The sequence below is a fragment of the Bison bison genome, unplaced genomic scaffold, assembly GCF_000754665.1.
Source record: "Bison bison bison isolate TAMUID 2011002044 unplaced genomic scaffold, Bison_UMD1.0 scf7180017864246, whole genome shotgun sequence".
In the NCBI taxonomy this organism is placed as follows: Eukaryota; Metazoa; Chordata; class Mammalia; order Artiodactyla; family Bovidae; genus Bison; species Bison bison.
In genome coordinates this window covers 1,654,079-1,675,711 of record NW_011494818.1, presented here as the reverse complement: position 1 = coordinate 1,675,711, position 21,633 = coordinate 1,654,079, and the positions used below count along the sequence as shown (strand labels likewise).

The 21,633-nt window shown below is 37.4% G+C and overlaps 1 pseudogene; it reads right to left on the bottom strand.

The window, feature by feature from the left end:
• Nucleotides 1–16,675: 16,675 nt before the first annotated feature.
• On the bottom strand, nt 16,676–19,262 carry LOC104993817 (annotated as a pseudogene).
• Between the last annotated feature and the right edge of the window lie 2,371 nt (nt 19,263–21,633).

The window sequence follows — 21,633 nt, the reverse complement described above, 5'->3', positions numbered from 1 at the left end:
TTACTAGCATGTGAGATGAGTGCAATTGTGTGGTAGTTTGAGCATTCTTTGTCATTGCCTTTCTTTGGGATTGGAATGAAAACTGACCTTTTCCAGTCCTGTGGCCTCTGCTGAGTTTTCCATATTTGCTGGCATATTGAGTGCAGCACTTTCACAGCATCATCTTTCAGGATTAGGAATAGCTCAACTGGAATTCCATCACCTCCACTAGCTTTGTTTGTAGTGATGCTTTCTAAGGCCCACTTGACTTCACATTCCAGGATGTCTAGCTCTAGGTCAGTGATCACACCATCATGATTATCAGCGTTGTGAAGATCTCTTTTGTACAGTTCTTCTCTGTAATCTTGCCACCTCTTCTTGATATCTTCTGCTTCTGTTAGGTCCATAACATTTCTGTCCTTTATCAAGCCCATCTTTGCATGAAATGTTTTCTTGGTATCTCTGATTTTCTTGAAGAGATCTCTAGTCTTTCCCATTCTGTTGTTCTCCTCTATTTCTTTGCATTGATCGCTGAGGAAGGCTTTCTTATCTCTTCTTGCTATTCTTTGGAACTCTACATTCAGATGCTTATATCTTTCCTTTTCTCCTTTGCTTTTTCACTTCTCTTCCTTTCACAGCTATTTGTAAGGCCTCCTCAGACAGCCATTTTGCTTTTTTGCATTTCTTTTCCATGGGGATGGTCTTGATCCCTGTCTCCTGTACAGTGTCATGAACCTAAGTCCATAGTTCATCAGGCACTCTATCTATCAAATCTAGGCCCTTAAATCTATTTATCACTTTCACTGTATAATCATAAGGTATTTGATTTAGGTCATACCTGAATGGTCTAGTGGTTTTCCCTACTTTCTTCAATTTCAGTCTGAATTTGGCAATAAGGAGGTCATGGTCTGAGCCACAGTCAGCTCCCGGTCTTGTTTTTGTTGACTGTATAGAGCTTCTCCATCTTTGGCTGCAAAGAATATAATCAGTCTGATTTTGGTGTTGACCATCTGGTGATGTCCATGTGTAGAGTATTCTCTTGTGTTGTTGGAAGAGGGTGTTTGCTATGACCAATGCATTTTCTTGGCAAAACTCTATTAGTCTTTGCCCTGCTTCATTCCATATTCCAAGGCCAAATTTGCCTGTTACTCCAGGTGTTTCTTGCCTTCCTACTTTTGCATTCCAGCCCCCTATAATGAAAAGGACATCTGTTTTGGGTGTTAGTTCTAAAAGGTCTTGTAGGTCTTCATAGACTGTTCAACTTCAGCTTCTTCAGCGTTACTGGTTGGGGCATAGACTTGGATTACTCTGATATTGAATGGTTTGCCTTGGAAACAAACAGAGATCAATCTGTCATTTTTGAGATTGCATCCAAGTACTGCATTTTGGACTCTTTTGATGACCATGATGGCTACTCCATTTCTTCTGAGGGATTCCTGCTCACAGTAGTAGATATAATGGTCAGCTGAGTTGAAATCACCCATTCCAGTCCATTTTAGTTTCGCTGATTCCTAGAATGTCAACATTCACTCTTTTCATCTCCTGTTTGACCACTTCCAATTTGCCTTGATTCATGTACCTGACATTCCAGGTTCCTATACAATATTGCTTTTTACAGCATCGGACTTTACTTCTATCACCAGTCACATCCACAAATGGGTATTGTTTTTGCTTTGGCTCCATCCCTTCATTCTTTCTGGAGTTATTTCTCCACTGATCTCCAGTAGCATATTGGGCATCTACTGACCTGGGGAGTTCCTATTTCAGTGTCCTATCATTTTGCCTTTTCATACTGTTCATGGGATTCTCAAGGCAAGACTACTGAAGTGGTTTGCCGTTCCCTTCTCCAGTGGACCACATTCTGTCAGATCTCTCCAACATGACCCGCCCATCTTGGGTTGCCCCACGGGCATGGCTTAGTTTCATTGAGTTAGACAAGGCTGTGGTCCTAATGTGATTAGATTGACTGGTTTCAGTGTGTATCCCCTCTGATGCCCTCTTGCAACAGCTACCATCTTACTTGGGTTTCTCTTACCTTGGGCGTCGGGTATCTCTTCATGGCTGCTCCAGCAAAGCCAAGCCATTGCTCCTTATCTTGGAGGAGGTGGTATCTCCTCACCAACGCCCTTCCTGACCTTCAAAGTGGGATAAGAATATTCCTTCCCCAACATACAGCATACTGATGCACACACAAAAATAGAAAAATGATTCATTATTGTTAATTTTTTAATACCTAGCATATATTTCACCTGGAAAGAAATATTTAGATTAAATTTCAACTGTAGTGTTTGTTTCATTTTAAATAATTTTTGTTTTCCTTACTTTTACCTTGTTCCTTTTAAGAGTATGTCAACTTTCACTTACATATCCCTCATGCTTAAACTCTAAAGCATGGAATAGATATACTAAATTCTAATATCCTTTATCACTTTACAAATTCTGTCATGTGTGTTTGTTTCTCTATTTGTAGTTTATCTAGGGTAATACAAATAACATTTATGATCTTTACTTGCTCATATGAGAATCACTGCTGTTAAAATACCTTGAAAACGACATTTCAAATAAAGCCAAAAATAATTTGCCCCATGCTGTTGTCATCTTGTGTGAGACTTAAATAAGAAATAACTGAAATAAAAGCTACCAGTAATGCCTAGAAAACTGAAGTGAAACACAAACTCAACCATGACTGCATAAGTACATTCCCCCCCGCAACCCCCGCATGGCTCTAACATGAGAAGAAGACGATAATGTGTGAGATAGAATTTCTAGACATCACAAAACAGACAGATTTTAATTCTAAATATAGTCAGTCAGTCAGTTAGTGCAGTCACTCAGTCGTATCTGACTCTTTGCGACCCCATGAATCACAGCACACCAGGCCTCCCAGTCCATCACAAACTCCAGGAATTCACTCAAACTCTAGTCCATCGAGTCAGTGATGCCATCCAGCCATCTCATCCTCTGTCGTCCCTTCTCCTCCTGCCCCCAATCCCTCCCAGCATCAGGGTCTTTTCCAATGAGTCAACTCTTCGCATGAAGTGGCCAAAGTACTGGAGTTTCAGCTTCAGCATCAGTCCTTCCAATGAACACCCAGGACTGATCTCCTATAGGATGGACTGGTTGGATCTCTTTGAAGTTCAAGGGACTCTCAAGAGTCTTCTCCAACACCACAGCTCAAAAGCATCAATTCTTCAGTGCTCAAATCTCTTCACAGTCCAACCCTCACATCCATACATGACCACTGGAAAAACCATAGCCTTGACTAGACGAACCTTTGTTGGCAAAGTAATATCTTTGCTTTTCAATATACTAACTAAGTAGGCCATAACTTTCCTTCCAAGGAGTAAGCATCTTTTAATTCATGGCTGCAATCACCATCTGCTGTGATTTTGGAGCCCCAGAAAATAAAGTCTGACACTGTTTCCACTGTTTCCCCATCTATTTCCCATGAAGTGATGGGACCAGATGCCATGATCTTTGTTTTCTGAATGTTTAGCTTTAAGCCAACTTTTTCACTATCCTCTTTCACTTTAATCAAGAGGCTTTTTAGTTCTTCTTCACTTTCTGCCATAAGGGTGGTGTCATCTGCATATCTGAGATTATTGATATTTCCCCCAGCCATCTTGATTCCACCTTGTGCTTCTTCCAGCCCAGCGTTTCTCATGATGTACTCTGCATAGAAGTTAAATAAACAGGGTGACAATATACAGCCTTGACGTACTCTTTTTCCTATTTGGAATCAGTCTGTTGTTCCCTGTCCAGTTCTAACTGTTGCTTCCTGACCTGCATGCAGGTTTCTCAAGAGGCAGGCCAGGTGGTCTGGTATTCCCAACTCTTTCAGAATTTTCCACAGTTTATTTTGAGCCATACAGTCAAAGGCTAAATATAGTAAGAATTTATAAAATGGTTCATTTCTCTAGTTTTTTGTCTTTATATAATTGAGCATTCATGCACTAATGAAGTACTAAGTGGTGATCCATTGAATGTGATATTCTTAAAAATAAAAAGAAACACGTCTGAAAAATTGAACTTTTTATAAGTGAGTGTCAATATTAGACGTATACTTTCACATTTTTCTTGTTTCTATCAAAATTACTATATATTTATTGCTGGATCACAGACATTATCTTTTAGAACAATATTTTTACAAATTTTTGATGGCTATAAGGATCATTTTTCTTCACAAGTTTTGCTGTATTTTCCAGGTTTCAAAATATGAAATCCAAGGGTCATGTTAATGCAGTTCCTGCTGGAATAGAAAGAAACTCAGCAAACATCAAACTGATTACACTTTGATTCAGAGTTCTCTTGAAGGACATGAAGAACAATAAAAGTCATTCATTTAAGCAAAATCTTTAGTTTCATTTGTAATATTATCTTATTTTATAGAATCAAAAATGTAATTAAAATGATATCATCAATAAAGGTGTCATTTGGGAAGGTGATTATTAGTAATTAAAAACTTGGATGATCTATTTACTCTCATATCTAATCTCTTGTTTGGACATTTGCAAGAGAGCAATCATATTGGAAGCCTAGTTTCAACATAGAATTCATGCACTGATAACTATGTAACATAAAGACAATTCAGAGTAGTTCTGTAAGAATTGCTTTATATTTAAATTAATGTTTTATATTCACTATGTGATTTTCTCTCATGAAGTCCATAGGAATCTGACTCAAGTTGTTCTTTGCCTAATGAGAAATGAGGCACACATACAACTACTTTTGGGGACTATTCCTTTATTATGTGAATCACACATTTTTAAATTAGTAATCTCAATATCTAAAATTTCGGTATACAATAGACTGAAAATAAATGGGTACTGTATTACTCCCTTGCTTTGTGTTTAAACATTTCTTAGCCTGCGATTGATTTTGAAGTTAATTCAGCTTTTTTTTTTTTTTTTTTATAATTGATGTGTGAACTAGGAACTAAACATTCAAAGTTTTTCAGGTGTCATTAAACTATTTTAGCAGTTGCATTTTATATGTATACATCTTAGTCTGTTTTAGCCTCGTAACAACTTTATTAAATTGGTACAACATGTTTAGACAAGAGACATGCCAAGGAAAAGTTGCCTTGGATCTAACTGTTGGTTTATAATCTGATACAGTTGGGATTATAAAGTAGGTTTGTATGGCTCAAATACTTTATTCTTTCCACTATATAATAAAAATAAATAAATAAATCAGGGACTATTTACTATTAAAAGTTGGCTTTGTAATATTTTCAAGACCCAGAAAACCATAATGTTGTGATCACTCACCTAGAGCCAAACATTCTGGAATGTGAAGACAAGTGGACCTTAGGAACATCACTATGAACAAAGACAGTGGAGGTGATGGAATTCCAGTTGAGCTATTTCAAATCCCAAAAGATGATGCTGTGAAAGTGCTGCACTCAATATGCCAGCAAAGCTGGAAAACTTAGGAGTGGCCACAGGACTGGAAAAGGTCAGTTTTCATTCCAATCCCAAAGAAAGGCAATGCCAAAGAAGGTTCAAACTATCGCACATTTGGACTCATCTCACATGCTAACAAAGCCATGCTTGAAATTCTACAAGTCAGGCTTCAGTAGTAGGTGAAATGTGATTTTCCAGATGAGCATCCTGGATTTAGAAAAGGTAGAGGAACCAGAGATCAAATAACCAACATCTGTTGGGTCATTGAAAAAGTAAGAGAGAATGGGAAAGACTAGGGATCTCTTCAAGAAAATTAGAGATACCAGAGGAATATTTCATGCAAAGATGGGCTCAATAAATGGCAGAAATTGTATGGACCTGAGAGAAGCAGAAGATATTAAGAAGAGGTCACAAGAATACACAGAAAAACTGTACAAAAAAGATCTTCACGACCCAGATAATTATGATAGTGTGATCACTGACCTAGAGCCAGACATCCTGGAATATGAAGTCAAGTGGGCCTTAGGAAGCATCACTACAAACAAAGCTAGTGGAGGTGATGGACTTCCAGTTGAGCTATTCCAAATCCTGAAAGATGATGCTGTGAAAGTGCTGCACTCAATAGGCCAGCAAATTTGGAAAACTCAGTAGAGGCCACAGGACTGGAAAAGGTCAGTTTTCATTCCAATCCCAAAGAAAGCCAATGCCAAAGAATGCTCAAACTACCACACAACTGCACTCATCTCATATTCTAGTAAAGTAATGCTCAAAATTCTCCAAGCCAGGCTTCAGCAATACATAAACCGTGAACTTCCAGATGTTCCAGCTGGTTTTAGAAAAGGCAGAGGAACCAGAGATCAAATTGCCAACATCCCCTGGATCATTGAAAAAGCAAGAGAGTTCGAGAAAAATATCTATTTCTGCTTTATTGACCATGCCAAAGCCTTTGACTGTGTGGATCACAGTAAACTGTGGAAAAATTATTCAAGAGATGGGAATACCAGACCACCTGATCTGCCTCTTGAGAAACCTGTATGCAGGTCAAGAAGCAACAGTTAGAACTGAACATGAAACAGCAGACTGGTTTCAAATAGGAAAAGGAGTACGTCAAGGCTGTATATTGTCACTGTGCTTATTTAACTTCTATGCAGAGTACATCATGAGAAATGCTGGGCTGGAGGAAGCACAATGTGTAATAAGAATGCTGGGAGAAATATCAATAACCTCAGATATGCAGATGACACCACCCTTATGGCATAAAGTGAAGAGGAACTAAAGAGCCTCTTCATGAAAGTGAAAGAGGAGAGTGAAAAAATTGCCTTAAAGTCAACATTCAGAAAACTAAGATCATAGCATGCAGTCAAGTAACTTAATAGCAAATAGATTTGAAAACAGTGGAAACAGTGAGAGGCTTTATTTTTGGGGGGTTCCAAAATCATTGCAGATGGTGAATGTAGCCATGAAATTAAAAGATGCTTACTCCTCGGAAGGAAAGTTATGACCAACCTAGACAGCATATTAAAAAGCACAGACATTACTTTGCCAACAAAGTCCGCCTAGTCTAGGCTATGATTTTTCCAGTAGTCATGTATGGATGTGAGAGTTGGACTATAAAGAGGGCTGAGCACAGAAGAATTGGTGCTTTTGAACTGTGGTAGATCCAACCAGTCCATCCTAAAGCAGATCAGTCCTGGATGTTCATTGGAGGGACTGATGTTGAAGCTGAAACTCCAATACTTTGGCCACCTGATGCGAAGAGCTGACTCATTTGAAAAGACCGTGACGCTGGGAAAGATTGAAGGCAGGAGGAGAAGGGGATAAGATGGTTTGGGGACATCACCGACTCAATGGACTTGAGTTTGGGTAGGCTCCGGGAGTTGGTATTGGACAGGGAGGCCTGGCGTGCTGCAGCTCATGAGGTCACAAAGAATTGGACATGACGGAGCAACTGAACTGAACTACTCCTTGGAAGAAAAGCTATGGCAAGCCTAGACTTCATATTAAAAGCAGAGATATTACTTTGCCAACAAATGACCATCTAGTCAAAGCTATGGTTTTTCCAGTAGTCATGTATGGATGTGAGTGTTGGACCACAGAGGAAGCTGAGCACCAAAGAACTGATGCTTTTGAATTGTGGTGGTGGAGAAAACTCTTGAGAATTCCTTGGACAGCAAGGAAATCAAAGCAGTCAATCCTAAAGGAAATCAGTACTGAATATTCATTGCTGAAGCTGAAGCTTCAATGTTTTGGCCACCTGATGGGAAGAGCTGCCTCACTGTAAAAGACCCTGATGGTGGAAAAGACTGAGGGTAAGAGAAGGGGGTAACAGAGGACAAGATGTTTGGGTGGCATCACTGACTCAGTAGACATGAGTTTGAGCAAACTCAGGGAAATAGTGAAGGACAAGGAAGTTTGGAGCGGTGAGGTTTATGGGGTCACAAAGAGTCAAGCAAGAATTATCAACTGAACAACAACAATCAATTATCAACAACAACAACAACAATATCCTGTCAATGCTGGATACATAAGAAACATGATTTCGATCCCTGGGCTAGGAAATTCCCTAGAGAAGTAAATGGCAACCCACTCCTGTATACTTGACTGGAGAATCCCATGGACAAACGAGCCTGGTGGGCTACAGTCCATGGAGTCGCAAAGAGCCAGACAGGACTGAACCAGCTTAGCATGCAGGCACACAGAGGGGTCAAATAATGAACACTGGTGGGACAAAGTTTTTCCATATCCATTTTAAAATGGATTAAGAGAAAATTCTGCTTGTCTAAAGGCAAGGAAGCAGCTTTTCAGGATGCTGCCTCCGTTTGTAAGTCTTAGAAATGTATAATTTCCTATATACCACTGTTAGTCATATTTTGTCCAATTATCACAAAACTCGAGACTTACAGGTATTCACAATGTCCCCAAAAAGTAATTTCCATACAAACTGGCTTCTATAGCTGATTTTTTCCATCTCTTTCAAATTATGGAATAGCAGTAGGTCATAAATGATCCTGTTTCCCTAGAATTGTTTCTGAACATTTTTGTGACCTTTCATGTTACAGAGAAAGATTGCTCTCTTCTGAGATCTCTGATTATTACCCTTTGATTTTCTCATGAGGTGCCTGTTTTCTCTACCTTTGGCCATAGAAAGAGTATAAGTAGCCTATGGCTCCACCTTTGTTAGGAGCCAATAATCTGAATGCTCTGCTCATTTCTCTATCATATCCTTCTAGTATACAGATTGCTCTCTCATAAGAATCTGCAAAGCTATTAATTATCTTTTTCACTGTTACTCATTCCATTCAAATCATCTTCCATTCCTCCCTGGATTAAATTTCACAGTCAATCATTATATTCATTCTCTTATGTACAACATCATTACCCTTAACTGACTGCCTTTTTATTTATTTATTTTTATTTTTTTAAATTTTATTTTATTTTTAAACTTTACATAATTGTATTAGTTTTGCCAAATATCAAAATGAATCCGCCACAGGTATACATGTGTTCCCCATCCTGAACCCTCCTCCCTCCTCCCTCCCCATACCCTCCCTCTGGGTCGTCCCAGTGCACTAGCCCCAAGCATCCAGTATTGTGCATCGAACCTGGACTGGCATCTCGTTTCATACATGATATTTTACATGTTTCAATGCCATTCTCCCAAATCTTCCCACCCTCTCCCTCTCCCATAGAGTCCATAAGACTGTTCTATACATCAGTGTCTCTTTTGCTGTCTCGTATACGGGGTTGTTGTTACCATCTTTCTAAATTCCATATATATGAGTTAGTATACTGTATTGGTGTTTTTCTTTCTGGCTTACTTCACTCTATATAATAGGCTCCAGTTTCATCCACCTCATTAGAACTGATTCAAATGTATTCTTTTTAATGGCTGAGTAATACTCCATTGTGTATATGTACCACAGCTTTCTTATCCATTCATCTGCTGATGGACTTTTTAAATTCTGTCCTCAAGAACAGAACTGCAGGTTCTCAAACATCAAAACCAACCACCTTCTATCTTCTCCCTCTGATCTATATACTTTTGAGATATTATGATTTATAGTAAGAAATATATATGTGCTCTTTGCCCATGGTTTGTGACTTATAGCTTCCAAAACCTTGGAATTTCCTGAGCAATAGGAGCAACAGGAGCATCTTTTATAATAAAATTCAGTCTCTTGCTGTATGCTCCTAAAATTGCTTCAGTGCCAAAAAGGTGAAATAGGTGTTTTATTAATAAAAAATTGGCTCCTTTAAACCACACATTGGATTTATATCAATGAGGTGAGCTTTGGAAACCATTTTTAAGCAAGGGAGCTGACTTTCAGGAGATCCAACCTTATGATTTGAGCAGTGGAACTTTGTGTCTGGCTCTCCTGACCTCTGAGGAAAGGAGAAGAGATGTAAATTGAATCAACTGCAAATGGCCAGTGATTTAATTTAATCAAATATGCTTATGTAATGAAGCCTCCATAAAAATTAAAAAAAATACTGAAATTGGAGAGCCTCTGAGTTTGTAAATATGTTTTGAGATGAGAGAGTAACACTCTCAGAGAAAACATGGAAACTGCATTCTTTCCCCATACTTTGTCCTGTGCATTTCTTCCATCAGGCTTGTTCTTAAAAACATTATACAATACTAAGCTGGAAATCTAGTAAGTGAAATGCTTCTCTAAGCTCTGTGAATCTTTCTAGGAAATTTCTAGGAAATCAATTGAACCAAAGGAAGGGAGATCATTTGAACTTCCAATCTATAGCACAGGTAACACAGATGACAACATAGATTTGTGACTGGCATGTGAAGTGTGGAGGAGGAGAGCAGTTTTGTGGGACTGAGCCTTTACCTGTAAGACTGACACTGTCTTGGGATACATAGTATGAAAATTGAGTTGAATTATTGAACACTCAGGTGGTGATGGAAAATGGCTTGATGGCTTGACGGTTTGATGGGAACCTTTCCTTGCCCCACACATATTGGAATTAGTAACCAGAATCTTTATTTTGTTTAAAAGTAGTCTTTTTAAGACTCAGTACGTAAAACAGACCACAGTTTCTTACATTGTGACCTCTATACTATGCTCTTTCCTACTTCCTTTCTTCATTTAAAGGAAGCTGCAATGATCCCTTGGTATAAAAAGAAATAAGGTTTAAATAGGAAGGCAACACCTTTAATGTTGAACCAAAGGAAGGAAGGAAGGAATGTTGAACCAAAACAACATCAATGACTGAAGGCATTTGGCAGCTTTCCTTTGTTGGGGCAAAAATTCTAAAGGGAGATTTCTTCAAAATTTTCGGGCTATGGTCTCCATCTTCTGCTAAGATTGCTACTTCAGTCATTGGTTTTAACTGATTCAATATAGAAAGTAGGAAAAAAGTTTTTCTTCTTTCAGTCCTACAAGTTTGTGAATAGGTTGACTCTTATGGACGGTGATAGAAGAGGTGAATTCTCCTTTTCTGCTTTTAGGCTATCTAGCTCTAGATTGAGTTCATCTTACTCTTTAAACACATGAAAAATAGAAAGAATTTGAGTTTCTGACTAGTAGTACTGCTTCAGGACTACCTACTTAAGTGTACTGCTGAAATAGGCAACATACTCAAAGTTTCTGAAAAGGTCCTAACACTACACCTTTAGTTGACAAGTGGCATCCTTCTAAAAAAAGGAAAAAGGTAAAATTTTCCAAGTCTTTTATATCACACTAACAGTTTTAAGTGTACAATATCTAAGCAATTTGCTGGTCACTCCTACTAAACCTATGATATGTGTAAATTCTTATAGAGACAACACAATTCAAGACCAAATTCATTAACAATTAGGCTTCAATTTGTCTTTGAATGATGTAACTCCCCTGTAATAGCATTAAACAAGATAAGTTTTATTTCTTTCTCATACAAATGTTTTGAGTTAGGTATTTTTTTTATTTGTTAAATGTTCTTGCTTTGTTGTGCTTGACATGCTTCACAGTGGTTATCTTATTTTTCAAAATGGTCTACTCAAATATAAAACACAAACACTCTCTCACAATTGCTGAAACTTGTATATATCACTTTTGTTCGCATTCCCATTAAAATAAGTCAGTGTTATCACCATTTATAGCTGCAAGAGTGCCTAAGGAATGTAGTCTTGGTTTTAGCAGTTATGTTCACGGCTACATATTGATTTGTCATAGAATTTGAGAAAACATATTGAATAAAAATAACCTGACTCTGCCTATTGTTTTTGTGGAATGTCTAAATTTATCATTTGTTAGATACAGAGCCTTTGAAACGTTCCTTAACCTTTGCTAAACTCAATTTTACTGCTCACAAAATAATTAAGGTAATAATTCAAAATAATTTATTTTAATATAAGTAGTGTCAACTTAAAAAAAAAACAATGTCCAAACCTTAAATTTGAGAGTTATGTTTTATTTGGTGGGAATTTTTAGGGCCTCAAGGCCAGGATACAGCATTTCAAGCAACCCTGAGAGAAGTGCTCTGAGGCAGTGGTGGGAGGAGTCAGCTTATATAGAAGTTTGCAACAAAGGGCAAGTAGACTGAACATCAGAAGATCACTGCTAATTAAGAAAAATCAGATATCTCAAGTTAAGGAATTTAGCTCTTTCTGTGTATGGGAAGACGCAAGAGTCTAGGCTCAGTGAAATCATTACTTTCATATGTATTTCAGCTAACTGAAGCCAGTATCCTGCATTTTTTCTACCCCCAAGCTTGACAGGAAGTGACTACAGACTGATGGCTACTAGATAGCAAATATTATTCTCCCTACTAGGCACTCTCTGGGCTCAGAAATTCACATTTGGAGGGCCAGGATCGCTGATGGCTGTGACATTCTTGTTTATTGGCATGGCAGGAAATATTCCATTTTTCAGTTTCTCCTCATGGTAAGGAAATTTGACCAGTGAGTGTTAGGGAGATATTTTCTGACTAATTTTTGTCCCATGGTGCTGGGGTGTTCATCCTAGATCAGCTTAAAGTTCTGCCACTCCAGGTGTTAATTTCTGCATTAGGCCTATTGATAGATAATAAAAGATTTTCTGGATCTTCTATCTTCTAACCTGTTAGAATCCAGGAGATAGTTCCCTTGTTGCTCTTCTTGTACTTAGAATCACACCATTATAATTATTGATTTTATAGAGATCTGTGTATCTGATTAACTACTTTATCTAGTCACCACTACATTTGTTGGAGGCCTGGATACATAGTGTAAGAGAAGATAATCTTATAAAAAAAAAAAAAAGAAGTAATGTAGTTAGTAACATTGACAAAGTCATATTGTAGTGGAGAGACAATGGCATACATAATTTGGAAACAAAGAGCAAATTAAAACAATTATTAGTATAACTAGTTGCAGTCTAGTTGCAGTAAACCATAAGTCCATAGAAGAGCCAGCTGGAGAAGCCAAATTTTGGCAGGATCAGGTAGAGAGGAAAAGATAACTGCTTTAATTTTATTTACAGAGACATACTTTTTCAACTTGCAGGTCAAAGCATAAGGGAGAAAAGGTTACTGGGAAACAGATTTAAGCTAGTATATTTTTCAAAGTCAAAGTTATTAATCATATTTATCAGTTCACTTAGTCCCATCTAATTGATTTCTGTTGATCTGAAGTAATCAGGTTTTTTATTAGTTTGTCATTTCTTATCCAGCTCAATGACATTACTTAAAGGCTCTCAGAAACTTAGATTTGTTTAAATAGTTCTTGTAATTTTTAATGAGTCTTTTTGAAAACCTCCATTTTGTAAAAGCAGTGTAAAATTATGCTAGTTTATAAAGGACAAAATGTAAAGTAGGGTGGTTAAAAATGTGAGTACAATGCAATTAACAGGAAATTTGGATATTTCTGAAACATATAACATTTTAGGATAATCATTGCAATTATGACTGATAGCATTATATCAGGACATATCAGATGTTACGGATTTCATATAAATTTTGAATTTATCTTAATGACCTTTATCCATACATTGCAGCCTAAAGCTTACCTCCAGTCATTTGACAATGTTTCTAAATTAAAAATATAAAATAAACGTAGTTTACCATTCTTTTCTGGGATGTCACAGAGATATTTCTTTGAAGTAGCCCAGAGTTAAAGCAGACTAAAAAAGCTTAGTAAAACTTTGATATTTTGGAAGTTAGTTAGAAGTATCAAAAATGTTTTAAAACACAACAGGATCTTAGATCAATGAAAGAATACTTATTTAACCAGTTATTAAAATAAATAAATTTAAATTAAAAAAAAAAAACAAGTATATAGCACTTAAGAGTGCAAAAACTCACACAGTCTGTTATCAAAAAGGAGCACTTCTAACAGAGAGAAAACAAATTGTAATCCTGCAATAGTTCACTCAACAAAATCCATTTAATTAACTTTAATCTAAATTTAGTTAATCCTGACTATATATAAAGCTTTCTTCTCTTCAGGATTCTTTTCCACAATCTTTCATCACTTCCTGTATCTAGTCTGTCTCTCATTTTCCATCAAATAAGACTAACTAATTTCTTCTTTTTCTTCAATAAAATGTAGCTTCATTCCTCATACTTTCTTACCGAAAACACACATTCTACTTTGCCCTGTTTACTGAGATGCTATTATATTGTTTTTAATAGTTTTAAATTATATGTTTAAATTAGAATCCTCAACTCTTAAACCCTTAATTTTTTAGTAAAAACTAAGAATTAAGAAATTATGAACAATTTTTCACACTAGCATTCTATAGATTGGTGAGCATAAACACCAGTAATAATTTTTTAAAACAATTGTCTTTTTTATAGAGAACATCTCAGGGTGACACCAAATATTTCCATTAATAGTCCTAAATACCTTTAATTTCTCTATTTAGTAATTGATATCTCCATGTCTTTTAGCTATTTAATAAACTTCCATCACTTACACTAACACAGGTTTAGAACTTTAAGTTACTAAATATATAGTGAGATCATTTTTAGTAGGCATTTCTAAGATATAATTATTTTAAAGAGTTTATCCTAAAGTTCTTATCTCATATTTACTTTAAAGTTTCATCATATTATTTTCCTTGTAACAGATATAATGTCTTATTTATTAAGCCTAAGTAAAATGAAGTATTATATTTAGTTTTTGATGACTTTTAATGACATGTCTTATATTCATTAGATCAACAAACATTAGTATCAGATATCAATTTAATATTGAATAGTTCTCAGTTCACATGAATTTGAAAGCTGTTTTGGCCAGTTTCTTTAAATGCAAGCACTTTTTATTAAAAATACATAGAGTTATTTATAAATCCAATTTTGATAATAACTTTTAAAAGTAGAGAAATCTCATATGTATAATTTGTACACAGACACAAACAGTCAAAGATAGGGATGGCTTCACTTAAAAGCTAGTTATGAGTCAGGTGTTAGGATGTAAACTTACTAGCTTACAAGTAGTTGGAGTGCATTAAAGTTGTTTGTTCAGATGACTAAAGCTTACTATCTGTGCTGAGGGGTAATTCCCAGAGATTTGAATTTTTAAACTGTCACTTTTCCCCTCTTTGTTTCAGGTCCTGTCTGACTGAGTTAAATAAGTCCTTGTAGCCTATATTTACATTTCTGGCTTTTAGAGATTTGCAAGAGAAAGTCAGTTGTTTTTAGTTTCCTAAAGAATGATTCTGTCAGCTAAAGATACTAGTATCAGTGACAAGATTCTAATGAAACAGAAATTTATTTTACTGGTATTATGTTTTAGAATTTTAGAGCTTAATCTGTCATGTTTTCAAAGGTTTGTATGAGGCACTCAGCAAACATCTTTCTAAGGTTACAAATTAAGCCCAAAGTAAAATCACTATCTTTATCTTATTAGCCCTTGTATGTTAGTTTCTATTTTTTTTTTACTTAATTTAAGATTATTTTATTTCCTTATGAGAGGAACTTTTTAACAAATGTTACAGGTGTCAATCAACCCTTGTTCAAAATTGGGCACACATTAAATCTAGCATTATGGGAGTTTTATTCTGTAGTGAACTTTCAACTATTTATACAAATGCCAAGAGATACTACACAAAACATCCACAGGAATTTTTTCATCTTTTTTTTTGAATTGTTCACAAACATTTCCTACATAACCCAACATACAACAGAGAAAGGTATATCTTTTTCTTTCAATTTGCATACAGTGGAAAAACAAGAATATATACATACATAGGTATATATTTTACAAAGTTTAGCTAAGAGACACAACCAATCTGATAGTTTAAATCTATAGGTGAGAAGTTATCTAATAAAAACAATCAGAATTTAGCATCAGTCACTTCCTTAACCAAGTATTATTCTGATTAATAAAACTTGCTATTAAGCTTCTGCTATATGCTTATACTAGTATTCCATCAATTGTGTTGCTTCCCACTTTAGTTCTTCACAAACAGAAAATTGTTGTAAAGTAGGGGCAAGTATTTGCAAAAACAAACAAAAATCCCCAGCTTATTATAAGCATGACTGTGTGGTGGAATTTCCTCCCAAGCAACGGGCTTTCTAATTGTTAATAATCACCAGAACTGAGTATGTCAAGATATTTTGCCTAAGTCCAAGAAGAGATGCCATTTATTTATATCCAACAGAGGACTGATAATTAAAATTAGTGTTACATTTGGGGGTAGGTTGGGGAGAATTCAGCCATTTGAAAAATGACCATCTTAAAAAAAATGACCACCAAAAATAGGTTCACTAAATTTATTTTAAAAATCAGAAAATGTTTCTTACAAAAGAGCATTACATTCTGCACACTGCTCTGAATAGAAGCCAGAGACATATGGACTACTGTTACTTTTCCTCCCTGTCCCACCACCCCAAACGTTACAGTGACCACAAAGCAAAATGTTCACAATAATTACATGGGCTGGGGTGGGGACCTCTTTAAACCACCAACAATGAACAAAAATTAAAATTCACTGCACTCTGCTGCTGTTTCAAAATTTCAAAGTTAGTTTTAGGACACCCTCCCCCACCCCCAACCCTGTTTGTAAGGAACTAAAACATTACATCTGGTGAATAGCAAAGGTTTTACTACATCTCAAATGCAGAATACCTATGAAGCAGAGGAATGTTGGCTTTTTAAACAGAAGCAGATCAAGCAAACAACAAAAAAAGATGCAGGACTCCTTCAGTTCTTCACTGCTGCTGCTGCTGCTGCTGCTGCTAAGTTGCTTCAGTCTGTCTGACTCTGTGTGACCCCATAGACGGCAGCCCACCAAGGCTCCTCTGTCCGTAGGATTCTCTAGGTAAGAGTACTGGAGTGGGTTGCCATTTCCCTCTCCATCAGTTCTTCACTAGTCTTAGAAAAACTTTCCAGAATACTGCTTCACACTGATTTGCAGCAAATACTGTACATTTTATATCTGGTCCTATGTTCCTGTAATGGTAATGATCTGATCTTTGGATCCTTCTAAAGGCTCCTCAATTATGATGGAAGCTTTTGACTCATGACTGATTTGTTTAATCCACTTACCACCTTTGCCCATAAGATCCAGCCAAATTTTTGGGAATAGTTACTTGTGTTGTGATAATAGGTCCACCAAGATCACCGTATGAGGCATGACCCCCTGCATAGGAATAATCATATCCAGAGCCACCCTGTGGTTCAGAAGCCATCTGCCACTCTGAGAGGCTCCATGTGTCTATTGCAGAGTCCCAGGTTTCATCAGCACTGAAACCAATCATGCCATGGTAACGGTGTCCAGGTCTTCCTCTTCTATAATAGGCCATTAAATCTCCTCCTCTAGGTGGTGGTGGTGGTGGAAGAGGAAAATTCCAAACTCTACTTCCACCCTGGCCAACTCGTCCAGGAGGGGGTGAAAGAGGTCCTTGACAAGGTCTCATATCATCATAATCTCTTCTGGAAGGAGGCATGGGACCCCCCACCCAGACCAGGTAGCATTCCGTCAAAGCCACCTCTTCCCTGAACGGGGATTCCCACAGGACGTCCACGGTGGTCATCAAACATCATTGTAAAACCACCATAATTATAGATTTCATCATAAAAATTGGGATCATGAGGTTGAGCATGTCCTTTAGTGGGAGACTCAGATATAAGATCAAGGATGATCTTTATGAACTCTCCAAACCTATCAGGTTTTCCCCCAGTAAGAACGACTGTGTCAGTAGATTGAGGACAACATTCCTGGAAAAGCTTGACTGTTGTCTGAGTGTTCTCTTAAAGTTCTTTGATTTTAGCACCTTTGACTCCAATAATTCCTCCTGCTGTGCTCTGATGAATCAATAGTCTCATATCACAGTCAAAGTCGCTTCCTTTATAGTGTTGGCAATGTAAGCATTCCACAACATCAGATTCAAGTGGGAGCTGGCTGGTTGTGGTGGGTGATGGCAACTGCAGGCCGTCTTCCAAGGTAGGGATGATTTTCTTCAGAAATTCTCCAATCATTTCAATATCAGCACTGATGCTCAATATGCGCTGGGAGTCACTGCTGTCTGGGACTGAAACACTGGCAATTGTAGTCTGTACAGAGAGCCTTAATATTCTTGCCTCCTTTTCCTATCACTGCCCCAGCATTCTTGCTTTGAAGCAGAATGCATAATTCAACCATCTCATCAGTATTTCTAAATCTTTTAAAAGCTTGTTCCTCTTCCATATCTTCAGCAGGGCATTTACCAAATTTGACACTGGTTTTGGTAAAGGTTTCCTCTGTTCATTTTCCATTTTCTTGTATTCAGGGGACACACCAATCAGTTATTAAATATATCTTTCTAGGGAAGAACTGAAGTGTTCTGGGCAGGACCAACTGACACCCTAGTGCTGTAGTAGCCCTGCAAGGCTACCATCCCTGTGCTACAGTGCTTCCTCAGCCAGTCACAGAGAGACAGAGAACATAGTTTTTAGTTTTTATTTACTTTATATAGCCCAGATAACTCTATTGTTTAGTGTGTTCAGTTAATATTCTCTTCGTGGCAATCTATATGCCTTGTCTTATGATAGCACACTGGGGAATTATTCCCCAATGAAACATGTCTATCCTACAATATAATTAAACAAGAGATGCAATTATCTTATAGAAGTGCATTTAAATATACCAATTTTGTATACTTTCATCTAAATTCTATTGATTTTTATACCTTTAACTTTAGCTTTCTTTAGGATCTGATCAACATGCTTTTGGAGAAGGCAATGGCAACCCACTCCAGTACTCTTGCCTGGAAAATCCCATGGCCAGAGGAGCCTGGTAGGCTTCAGTCCATGGGGTCATGAAGAGTCAGACACAACTGAGTGACTTCCCTTTCACTTTTCACTTTCATGCATTGGAGAAGGAAATGGCAACCCACTCCAGTGTTCTTGCCTGGAGAATCCCAAGGATGGCAGAGCCTGGTGGGCTGCCATCTATGGGGTTGCACAGAGTTGGACACGACTGAAGTGACTTAGCAGTAGCAGCAACATGCTTTTTTCTTAGAGGAGGAGCTTTAGAAAATTTTTGATGTTGTTTCTGTTGCTGTTCCCTGTCCATTTTATCTACTTTTAAATAAAAAGCTCTGGGATCCCAAGAATGGCATTGAGCCAAGGAGGCCAGGCCCTTTGGCCTAACTGTTATACCAAATTATTGCTTGCCAGATATCTCAGTGTAAAATTTTCTAGCCCCTTTAAACATATATTTTAAAACTGGGGTAAATTGAAAGACTTGCTTGGCTTTTAACACAGGGTACCAGTAGCTGTTCCCTTTTAGCCTATTTAACCTGAAGTAGTGTAGTAATATCAAATTTTGTTTTAATCACATAAATGTCCATTTTATTTATTCCATTATAGATAGCCATCCAAAGATTTCTTTATTCATTTGAGATAACTCCTTTTAAGAAAGTTCTACCTTGTTGGAAATTATAGCCAGACTTACCTTGCAAGTTTTTTCCTGTTGACATTATAATTATTCTAATGCTCTTAACATTCAAAAAATGAAGATCATAGTGTCCAGTCCTATCACATCATAGCAAATAGATGGTGGAAATGTGGAAACAGTGTCAGATTTCATTTTCTCGGGCTCCAAAATCAATGTGGATGGTGACTGCAGTCACAAAATTAAAAGATGCTTGCTCCTTGTAAGAATAACTATGATAAACCTAGACAGTGTATTAAAAAAACAGAGACATCACTTTGTCAACAAAGGTCTATATAGTCAAAGCTGTTTTTTTCTAGTAGGCATGTATGGATGTGAGAGTTGAGCCATAAAGAAAGCTTATTGTCTAAGAATTGATGCTTTCAAAGAGAATCCCTTGGATAGCAAGGAGATCAAAGCAATCAATCCTAAAGGAAATCAGTTCTGAATATTCATGGGAAGTACTGATGCTGAAATTCCAGTACTTTGGGGACCTAATAGGAAGAGCTGATTGATTGTAAAAGACCCTGATGCTGGGAAAAATTGAGGGCAAGAGGAGAAGGAAGCAACAGAGGACAAGATGGTTGGGTGGCATCATTGACTCAGTAGACATGAGTTTGAGCAAACTCAGCGGGAAAGTGAAGGATAGGGAAGCCTGAAGTGCTGCAGTTCATGGGGTCACATACAGTTAGACCAGACTTAGCAACTGAGCAACAGTAAATGCTCTTATTGACATCTGTAAGACACATTGAGGGGCTTTGCAGGTGTCACTAGTGGTAATGAACCCACCTATCAATGCTGGAGACATAAGAGACATAGCTTTGATCCCTGGCAGTTGGAAAGATCCTCTGGGGAAGGAAATGGCAACCCATCTCAGTATACTTGCCTGGAGAATCCCATGGACAAGGAACCTGGTGGGTTACAGTCCATGGAGTAGCACAGAGTCAGGCATGACTGAGCGACTAACACTGACACTGTCAAGATCAATTGAGGGGAAGCAAAGACCACAAAGGAAGTTTTCCAGACTAGTTTTTTTTTTTACTCCTCTTAAACAACAGAAGGTTTTTTTTTTGTTTGTTTGTTTGTTTTGTTTTTGAAATACAGCTGTTTATAATGTGAGCACTCTAGATTCACTAATTAGTTTCTCCAGTTTTAAAGGATTTATCATTTGGTTATCAATAAAACATACATCAATAGTGATTTAAACCATTAAGACACAAAAGATTGCTCCATAAGAGAGTGGGGGAGGATGTAACCTAAATCCAGAGAATTTACTCTCAAAAATAGTATGACAAAAGCCAAGTTTTCAAAAACATAAACAAACAAAACACACAAATACAAAATGTCCTGGGAAGATCAGTTAGAACATTTTCTTTTTTTTTCTAATTTTATTTTATTTTTAAACTTTACATAATTGTATTAGTTTTGCCAAATATCAAAATGAATCTGCCACAGGTATACATGTGTTCCCCATCCTGAACCCTCCTCCCTCCTCCCTCCCCATACCATCCCTCTGGGCCGTCCCAGTGCACCAGCCCCAAGCATCCAGCATCGTGCATCGAACCTGGACTGGCAACTCGTTTCCTATATGATATTTTACATGTTTCAATGCCACTCTCCCAAATCTTCCCACCCTCTCCCTCTCCCACAGAGTCCATAAGACTGTTCTATACATCAGTGTCTCTTTTGCTGTCTCGTACACCGGGTTATTGTTACCATCTTTCTAAATTCCACATATATGCAGTTAGAACATTTTCATCTCAAAGACACCGAGAAATGGAAGTTTCCCCCTAGAAGGCATTTGTTTAAGGTTTTATTGGATTTTAGCCTTAACTACACAGGCAATAAAAGAGTCCACTTAAGATTTAGGGTGAGAGTTCCTTTAATTTCCAATTGAGTAAATAGTTGTAAGTTTTGGGTGTACATTTATTTAGCTGGGGTATTTCCAATTTCTTGTTCCTTTTTCTTTTATTTAGACACCTTGATTTCCCATCTGAAATCAGTTTGTGGAGATAAAATTCCTAGTGACAACAGTGTGGTGGGCCAGTGTGTGCTGCTTGAGAGCTTAACTTCTCTGGTTTTGCCCCAGGGTTGTTTTAGCCCCATATTACATGCCTTGGGTCTCCCAGTGGAGTATAAGACTTCCATGGTCAGTCCTTATGTACTTTTCTGGTTGAGTAGTTTGTTAATTACATGAGTGAGTTTCCCTATAGGAACAAGCGAACCATGTGAGGGCTTGCCTCTACCAAGTCTCTCAGACACCTGAGACACCATTTCCAGTCAGGAGGAGAGAATCCCTTCTTCAGAGATCAGAAGGTCTCATAAGATTTCAGTTTTATTTTGACAAACTCTATTAAGGTAGCCAACTCAAGGAAAAATGGCAGGCCAGTCTTCCTCCAGATAACTCAGTCCCAACT